This window comes from Brienomyrus brachyistius, chromosome 23 (genome assembly GCF_023856365.1).
Source record: "Brienomyrus brachyistius isolate T26 chromosome 23, BBRACH_0.4, whole genome shotgun sequence".
In the NCBI taxonomy this organism is placed as follows: Eukaryota; Metazoa; Chordata; class Actinopteri; order Osteoglossiformes; family Mormyridae; genus Brienomyrus; species Brienomyrus brachyistius.
In genome coordinates this window covers 16,769,539-16,779,623 of record NC_064555.1, presented here as the reverse complement: position 1 = coordinate 16,779,623, position 10,085 = coordinate 16,769,539, and positions in this window count along the sequence as shown.

Below are 10,085 nucleotides of genomic sequence, written 5' to 3'. Positions count from 1 at the left end.
TATTTGCAGCTGTCTGTATCTCCCTGTTGACAGCTTGTATTGTACAGTACTAATGCATGTGAACCAGCACTGATGTCTCCATGCAGCTGTTCTGCTGTTACTCTTAATCCTTCCTACAGTAACCCATTCCATTCCTATTGCAAACTGGATCCACCTGCCCTGTACATAGGAAGTCACTGGTGTTTGAAAGTCTGTTTACCGTAATCTCACATAAACCCCCCCCGACCCCCTCCCAGGGAGCTGATTCATTATCTGAGTCAGAGAGACGTCATGCATGAGGAACGGTGTGCAACAGCGAGACCAGGCAAGTCAGAGGATGCATGCGGCCTGTTTGACGGGCAATTACTAAATGTGGGGGTGGGCGCTGAGTCAGGCTTTCCGCACAGTGAGCCCCCCCCCTCCCCCCAATACTGGCCCACCAATTTGCTGACACTATCAATGACATATGAATGGCCACTTTCACCATGTTGTGGGGGAGGGGGCTCATCACCGCCATACAATGAGGCCCTACACACTCCGGCCAGCCAGCCTGACACATACATTGGTGCTCAGATGGACCTTCACAAAGACATGGACATAGATTCCCCGAAGTCCAACAATGCTGCCCTTTCTCCGGAGCCCGGACCAGGCGTGTCTTCTGGGAGGGGTGGTCATGTCTCTACATGCACCTCTTCCAGGAGTGATGGATCAGACACGTCAGCTTAGCAAAAAAAATCTGGATAATGGGGGAAGAGGAGGAGATGACATGGAAGATGAGTGATCACAGGGAAGAGCGGCCGTACTCGGGGGGGGCGTGTGGACAGCATGCCTGGACGGTGTGACCTCTGCGAAAGCCTTCGGGGGACGCTAGCATGGAGTAACAGCCGTAACTATGAACGGGGAACTCCAGCCACGATCATAGCACAGCTCCCCAGACCAGGAGCTAAGCGATAAATGACAGCAGCCTTGAACAACAGAAGCAGACAGCAATGATAAGTCAGGGGAAACACTGGGAAGGGATTCTGTGCTGTAGTTGTTTTGTTGTTGGTTTGGCAAGTGAGTGCTGCAAGGTTCACTTTGAGGTTACAATACTAACACAGGACTAACACACAAAGGCACCATAACATCGAAAAATGCCCATAAACATGCGCAAACGCCAAAATTCATCCCTGCTCCATATATTTTCTTTTGCCACGGTCCCTAGAATCTTCTGGAAGGAATCCTGATCTGGGTCTCACATATTATTACCATAATGGCCAATTTGCACTCTTATTTCCCTGTAGCTCTCATGTCTGTGGTCCCTTGAGCAAAGCATGTTGGCCAACCCTGCACTGTGACCCCCCCCCCCAACCCCTCAAAGCTATGTGGAGCAGGTGAAGAGAAGAATTCCAGTGCAAATAAAGAGTTTAATATTTATCATGCAACAATCACGCTGCTTCTTCCTTTCCCTTCCCTGCCGCCCTTCTATCTTTAGACGCAGAGAAGGCATTTGATAGGATGAATTGGTCATTTTTGTGGAGGGTCCTGCATAGAATGGGCTTTGGCTCTTATTTTATCAACCTAGTCCTTTACTCGTCCCCCTTTTCTGTCCTTTTGACTAATGCCAACATTTCTCCTCCTTTTCGGCTTCTTCAGGGGGCCAGGCAGGGCTGTCCCCTCTCCCCCCTACTCTTTAATCTGTCGTTGGAGCCTCTGGCTGCCGCTCTCCGTCACTCAGACGTTATTTCCCCCATCCTAATGAAAAGTGTCCCTCAGACAGTTTCCTTATACGCTGATGATCTGCAATGTGTCGGATCTCCCTCATGTCCTTAACCTGTTACAAATGTATGAATCCCTGTCTGGCTATTGGATTAACTGGGCAAAATCCCCTCTCCTTCCGTTGAATCCTGCCTGCTGCTCCTCTTCACTTCCTCCTTCTATTCCTCAGGCAGGGTCTTTCAGATACCTGGGGCTGGACATGTATCCGTCGGTCCCAGAGCTCACAGCTGCTGGCTTCTGCCGCGTTCTCCAGGACATTAAAGCCTCGATCTCCACTTGGTCTTCTCTTCCCCTCTCATTTCGGGATAGGCTGGCCGTTATTAAGATGAACATGCTCCCTAGAATAAAGTTCCATGCTTCCCCTCTCCCCTCCACCTGGGTACTGGGCCTCTGTCATGTCTGCTATTTCCACGTTTCTTTGGGATGGCAAGAGACCCTCCGTCAGACACTCTACCCTAATCCGTGACCGGTTGGATGGGGGCGTCTCTCTACCGGACTTCGAAATTTACCACCTTGCTTTTACTCTAAGGCCAGTTTGGAGCTGGATCAGTCCTCCCCAGCATCCCCCTGCCTGGCTTCCTATCGAAGCAGAATATGTTCTCCCCCATCGTCTAGCCTCGATTCCTTTCCTCCCTGTTAAACTAAAATCCATCTCTGCCTCCGTCGGTCCGATTATCTGTCAGGCCCTTCGCACATGGAGAAGGGTTGAGAAATTGTTGGGCCCCTTCCCAAAATGGCACCCCAGTGTTCCGTCGCTCCACAATCCTGTCCTGAACATTGGAGGCCGCCCCATCTCTTCCTCGCCGTGGTCTCAGTCAGGTATCTCCACCCTGGGTGACATTTTTGATAGCTCGGGTCTCAAATCGTTCCAGTCTCTTAAGGTCACATTTAATCTTCCCTCTTCTTCATATTTTCATTATACTGGAAGGGGTTTCTGCGGGGTGGGTGGGGGGGCTCCTGATGTCTGCCTCCTTAGCAGCCTAGTTGTTATTAGCCTCTTGTTGGAAGTCACCTGATCGTGCCATTCCCTCTGTCCGGAAGTCCACCTTTCTTGATCTGCTTCTGCTGGAACTCTCTGCGGCCCGGATTAACAACTCGTCTGGTTCTACAATCCAGAGCTGGCTCCATGATGTGCAGCTGGTCAAGGATTGGTTGCAGGTCATGTCCTGAGGCCATATTCCTTGTTTTTTTTTTTTAATTATTTTTACTTTCCTAATTTTGACGGTTTTCACTGATATAAGTGCGTTATTTCTTTTCTCCTCAGTGATTAGCTGTGCTCTCCGGGGCTGGGTGTGCCGGTGACCATTGTTGGTCTTTTGTTTCTTTTCCTTTGAGGTGCTGTCTCAGGGTGTATTGGGGGGAGTGGGGGGTGGAGTGTGTTCTGTTCTGTTTTGTTTTTGGTTAAAAAATCTCTAATAAAAATAAAAATAAATAAATAAAATTATCATGCAACATGATGAGCTCTGGCACACCAACCTTTTCGGCAGAGAGATTGTATACGAAATGAAGTCACACTTTTAAAGCCCAGTCACAAACAGCTACCCAGAACCCTAAAAACGCATCAGCATACACAGACTCACAGACTGGGGCACAAACATCCACATTGCTGCACGCTCCGATACACAAAAGCCCAGTTATACCCAAACTGAGGTAAATAAAGTACTTCTTTGAATTCAGTCTGGAGCTCTTTCATAAAACCCTGTTGCGCAAAAGAAAACACAACCCCATTCACCACAAAAAGTGCCTATTAGATTATTTCATGTTCCGCTTTCTGGAGCTGTGTAATGTGCCACCTGACTCATGGGGTCACATGTCTGTCGCCTCAGCTGTGTCACTCACGGCAAGTGTCTCTGTCTCTGGCTGACGTCAAAATGCTGAGTCACATGACCTGGCAGAAGAAAGGGTAAAAGTGAACAGTTTCTGCCACATCAGCAGCAGCAGACTTCCCATAAAGCAAATGTAGGCAGCCACTCGGGGCCCCCAAAAGCCAGGGGGGCCATGAAGACAGAATATCCAGAAGTTACTTATATGGATATAAAGTTATAAAGTAATTTAAGTTAGAGGGGCGGCACTGTGACCTCACACCTCTGGGACCTGGGTTCGAGTCCCCACCATGGCTCCTCCGGGGCCGTGCCCTCTATACCCTCTTCTCTCTCTATATCCTTTATGCCCTCTATATCCTCCATGCCCTCTTCTCCTTCTATGCCTTCCTCTCCCTTTTCTCCATGTATGCCCTCTTCTTTCTCTATACACTCTTCTCTCTCTCTACCCCCTATGCCCTCTATACGCTCTATGCCCTCTTCTCCCACTATGCCCTCTTCTCGCTCTATACCCCGTATGCCCTCTATGCCCTATTCTCCCTCTATACCCTCTTCTCTCTCTATACCCCCTATGCCCTCTTCTCCCTCAATACCCTCTATGCCCTCTTCTCTCTCTATACCCCCATGCCCTCTTCTCCCTCAATACCCTCTATGCCCTCTTCTCCCTCTATACCCCTATGCCCTTTACACCCTCTATGACATCTTCTCCCTCTATACCCTCTATGCTCTCTTCTCCCTCTATACCCCCTATGCCCTCTATACCCTCTATGCCTTCTTCTCGCTATATACCCCCTATGCCCTTTACACCCTCTATGCTGTCTTCTCCCTCTATACCCTCTATGCCCTCTTCTCCCTCTATACCCCCTATGCCCTCTTCTCCCTCCATGCCCTCTATGCCCTATTCTCCCTCTATACCCTCTATGCCCCCATGCTCTCTTCTTGCTCTATATCCTCTATGCCCCCATGCCCTCTTCTTGCTCTACCCCCTATGCCCTCTATACCCTCTATACCCTCTTCTCGCTCTATACCCCCATGCCCTCTATACCCCCTATGTCCTCTTCTCCCTCTATGCTCTCTATACCCCCTATGCCCTCTTCTCCCTCTATACCCTCTATACCGTCTTTGCCCCGCCTTGCGTACCTGACACGTGTTCATGGGACTTGCTGTTTCCTGTTGAGATCCGAGTGCTTTATGTCTCCCTGCACTCCAAGGACAAGCCAGCACAGGTTTTCCTGCTTCTGCTCCTGAACCCCCCAAGAATAAACGAGGGAATTCCCCTCAAAAACAGCCTGTTTGTAGGGGGGTGGGTCGGGGGCTAACTAAGTAGGACCACAATTCAGAAGATAGCTGTATTCCAAGTGATTGAATCAGAGGCTATAACTGTTCTGTGTTTTTGGGCCAAAGCCTGAACATCTTTACTCCTTGCTAACAAAAAAGTTGCCAACTATATTGCTGCAAAGTGTCTGATCTCCTGTGTGTGGGGTCATGTATATATTAGATCAAGAGGACGAGATGTTCCCACAGTGTGATAAAAAGTCAGTTAATTTGACCTTGACATTTTTTACAATTTTCTAAAAAATCTGTGACTGCAATCAAAAAACTAAAAATGCCTAAAGTCTTGTATTTTGCTTGGTTACTTATGCTTAAGGTTAAGGTAGCACCTGTATTTGCTTATTTCATGCCAGTTGCCATTTTGAAAATGAAAACTAAGCTGAATATATTGATGCCAGTTGTATGGAGCATTGCTATGTGCCATCTTATCAAACGCTAGAATGTGACCAAGGCTGGTCTTTACATCAATTTCAGAGTTACCTGGACACCCGTACCAAGATAAAAAGAGATGCTGGACCTTATTTTCAGGTAACGTAACGAGCAAGCTAAGTTAATGCCTAAGATAGCTGGATAATCTCCTAAAGTTTGTAAAATTAATGTACAGGTTAACGCTCATGTTAACACATCTCTCATCTCAGATCACAGACAACAAAAGACTTTGCTACAAAACACTTTTCCAAGGATTGCGCAGTAAGATCGCTCATCGGCCTGAACAAACTGAAAAACGGGAGTGTGCCATCTTTATTTGCATGGTGTCAGCAGGAGACCAGAAGAAAGATTAGATACTTCCAGAGGTAACTGGCAACTAGCATTAGCCAACTCGTTTGTGCATCGGCATGAGAAAAGTCAATAAATCCATTGACATTTATCCTCAATTGTCATGTCAGTGTTTGTGTCAAAGGGGCAATAGCATCAACCTCAAAATCAGAAAGAAAACCATTGCATTTGCAGCAATATTTTTAAACATCAACTATAGAGATATGGGCTGCATGAAATCACTGCAGTAAGATTATGAAGAATAATGTTTATGTCGTGATTTTGTGGTGCAACTGAAAACTTTAATGTGGAAGAGGAAGAAGTGGGCGTTTCAAATCTGCATGGGGAAGAAAGGTGCGTTATAAGGTGTGTGTAGGACTGCTACAAGTGATTACACTCATCAACAAGGTTATCGCTTATTACCTTGATTAATTGCGTGTCTTATCTGAAAAATGTGAACAAAATAATGGTCTAAGCTCATCACATTCTGGTGCAGAGCCTGAAGTGATTTCTGAACCCCCAACTAGCTCTGCATGATCCCTTTTCATTGTGATCTCATCATCTTCTGTCTCTTCCCCAACACACAGTTCTAAGCAGGTTCTGGATGTACTATGTGATCATGACTATGCGGAGCAGACCCAGTCTATGGAGGATCAGCCTGATGCAGCACAGACTGTAGGGAGTCTGCTCATCTGGAAGAAGAAGACCAAAGTCTGATAAGCGAGCAGCTTCATCTCCGACGCTTCCAGTGTGAGCCCCGGTTGATTACATTTTACACTGGATTTACCCTCAAAGCAGTCTTCCTAGCTCTAAAACCTCAGACCGAGTCTACAATTAGAAGTACCTGAGACTGGTCATAGTCTTGAGACCACATTTTTGCAGTCTTGGTCTCCTCTTGGAATCTACTTGATTTTTGCCATGAGCTTTCATTTCAAGACCAGTCAAGACCACTTAGCAGAAAGCCTCAATTTTTAACACAATAGCTTAAAAAAACATCTGTTTGCTAACCCTTAGAGCGAAATGTGTTGATTTTTGCATGAATTAATCTCAGGCTTGTAACTTAGGATGAGTATAACGCACAGACATGAATCGCATATCTTTGCAATTGAGAGAAACTCCATCTGGCCATCAAGTTGCAATGTTATGCAGTAAAATAATCCTGTACGTAATGAGGCGTATATTTTAAACCTTTTCCATAAAAAAAGCACCTATAATAATCCATGAACATCAATATTATTCATCTTAGATGGAAAATAAAGTGCATATTCACTTCCGCAATGATCCACATGCTACCCTTATGGGGGAAAAAAAACAATTTATAACTTAATTATTATAAGCCTATAAATAAAGGGTTAGACAAAAGACTTAAAACATGGATAGAGTTTTACTACAAATAACAACAAAATGCAACATTTCGGAGGTCCTGTATGCCCATAGAATGGAGAGCCCTCCACAAAGGTATAGACACCTAATCTGTGTGTGTGTGTGCGCTTGGTAGTGGGGGGGTCTTTGTGCCCCTACCCGCGAACATGCCCACACGATGCCACTATCTCTCGGCCTCCAAGCAGAATCTCATGTGGCTTGCTATCAGCCCTCAGCCCTCGCCGCTAAGGGCCGGGATTCTTCAGTCCCCAGAAGAATCCTCACTCCGAGTAAACGCCCCCCTCCCTCGCGCTACCAACCGCCGCCCCGCCCTTTGTCGAGAGCCGCATGGGGCCCCTCTGGAATGGTGAATGCTGTCACTTTGTGTTGAGAAACTGCACCCAGAATGGAGGTTTTGTTTGATATTTAACATTTTGACAAAAAAGGCTTCTTTCACCCCCCCACGGACAGCATGCACGCTCCCCGTTTCTCCATGTCGTCATGTGCTGCCTAGGAATCGGTGACCAAGCCTGGCGATATGGGTCATACCCTCACACCGCATGTGCTGAGCAGAATGTCACTCATGGGAAGGTACTATATGCCCGCTTTCCAGGGGGCAATTAAAACGCGGCTGCAGCCAATGTGGGCAATATGAAGGCTGATCAGCTTAGATCAGGCCGCTGTCTCAGTCACCCTCTTAATTACCTCCCTTGGTCAGTCACTCTCATCGCCCGCCTTTGGTGTCAGGCTGCCTGTATCATTGCCAGATTTTTTTTCTCCTTTAAAGACAGCAGGGGTTTTGCTAGGCCTGTTTTTTTTTTTTTTTTTGGGGGGGAGGTGGGGGGCTATGGCTGTTATCTTAATTATCGTGTTCTCATTCATTTTCATCAAAATCAGACCCCCCTCTAAAGGCTTAGCTGCCCTGTTCACAAAAACCTCTGATCTCGATCACCCTGATGTTCAAGCCCCACTGAACATAAAATACACACACACACACACACACACATACATACATACATACATACATACACACATACACACACACACACACACACACACACACACACACATATATTCATAATTAGTGCACAATCAATGCATTAATGGCCCATGTTACCCTTGTCCTTCACATCACCAGCTTCCCCTCCAGATTGCAGTGTTTGTGTCTCCAGGCAGCACTGGCCTGACTCGATGTTCTCTCACTGCTAACTCTGAACATGGCCTTTGCTCGAGGCGGGTCAGTGGGGGGTCAGAGTCCACTGGAGACTCTGTGGAGAACCACTGTTCTCGAGCCAAACCTTCCCCGGTCAGGAGAACCAGAGCTTCTGCAGTCCATTGGCGCCTTCTTAGATGCCTGTGGAAAAACTGCATTTTGACAGAATCCATGGAAACGGACAGAGGAGGGCCCAATGACATCCTATTGAATGCGAGAAGCTGATCTGAAGGGACAAGCAGAATAGCTGGTAATTTGTCCACAACAACCCCCTTGATTTTCCGTTCTGGACACTTGTAAGAGCAAAACTGAATCTTTATTAGTGCCAGCGGACCCCAGGCTGATGCAGATTACTCATCTCTGCTGAATTACACAAAACTTGAAAACTCGACAGGCCTACCAGTCATCCAGGACATGACCCCGAATCACAAGGCTAATCAAACCAGGCAACGGCTGCAGCCGTCATGCTGACAAAGACCCTCCCAAAACATCACTTCTTCTTAGCTTTACCTTCTATTTCAAGGGGGCGTTTCACGAAATCATGGAAGATCCGATTCCTCTTTGGTAAAGCAGCTGCAAATGTCATCTTGCTGTAGCTCGCAACGGCACGACCATCCAAGCAGTATGGTTTTATCGGGAAGAGAGTGACGGACGAAGACCTTCTGACTGCGGACCCCCGGAAATTCCACAGATAGACTATCTCTGCTGTTGAGGTTCAATAAGAACAAAGACAGCAGGGAGTTCATAACCACGAGGAAGACATAACAATCCTGTAATGTTCTGCCAGAGCTGTCAGTGTTTTTGGGATGGGTGGGGACATAGCAGAGTTTGACAGATAAGGCCAACAGAGTGGCTTTAAGCTTCATGAAGACAAAACGTGCTTTTTTTCATTGAAAGTGTACACAGCAAACAAGGGTACCAAGGTTACAGGCCCAGCGTATCAAGAATTTGCACATTTGGCCTGTGTTTGTGTTTGGACCCTGCAGGTGCTTGAGTCTCTGTACAAAGTAATTCTGTTCACAGGGAATAGGACTCTTAATTGACTCAGTGTGGCTCCGTATCAGTGCTGGTCTATTGAGTAGAGCCGGGACAGAAGCCTGTGATCCAGACAAATAAACCAATAACCTGGGGAGGCTGGTCAAAGGTCAATCAATGTGACAAACATTTAGGGTTCCTTGAGGACACTGTCCAGACCGCAGAGCTGTGGGACACGTCTCGCTCCGCCTGTACCAGCAGGAGACATTTAATAAATTGCTGTTCCCAAATTTATCTCCCTTGAAACCAGACCAGTACAAGAGTTTGTGGCCAATCCACTTCCCTAAAACTGCATTTTCTTTAATAAGAAACTACATATACATTTAAGGCAGTGTTTCCCAAGCCGGTCCTCAGGGACCACCAGTTTTCCCCTCCCTCCCCTCCACATTATCTGGGGGTCCCCAAGGACCAGTTTGAGAAACACTGAATTGACACACCCAGTTTCTAAGGAATGGTAAAGAGTATTGGGACCTTCTAAAGGCAGCTTTGAGGTTCTTTTTGAATTATGAATTGAACAATACAGGAACCATAATAGGTTTTTAATAATGTTTAAATGTACAAATATTTCCAAATATTCATCAAAACTTCAAACGTTAAAGACTTTTAAGTGGAAAAATTGCAGAACTGCAAATTATGTGAGCAGAAAAAGTAGCTCCCCCTCTTTCACTCTGGGGGGAACCTGAGTAGGACAATTTAAGAAAAACGAGATGGTTTCACCTGTATCTGCATCTTTGAGACTGAAACTCCTGCAGCTTCTGCTTTGGTTAATCTGAATGGTGGATGAATAGGACTATGTGCCTTTAGTCTTCAGTGCCGAAATGCCAAGAGCT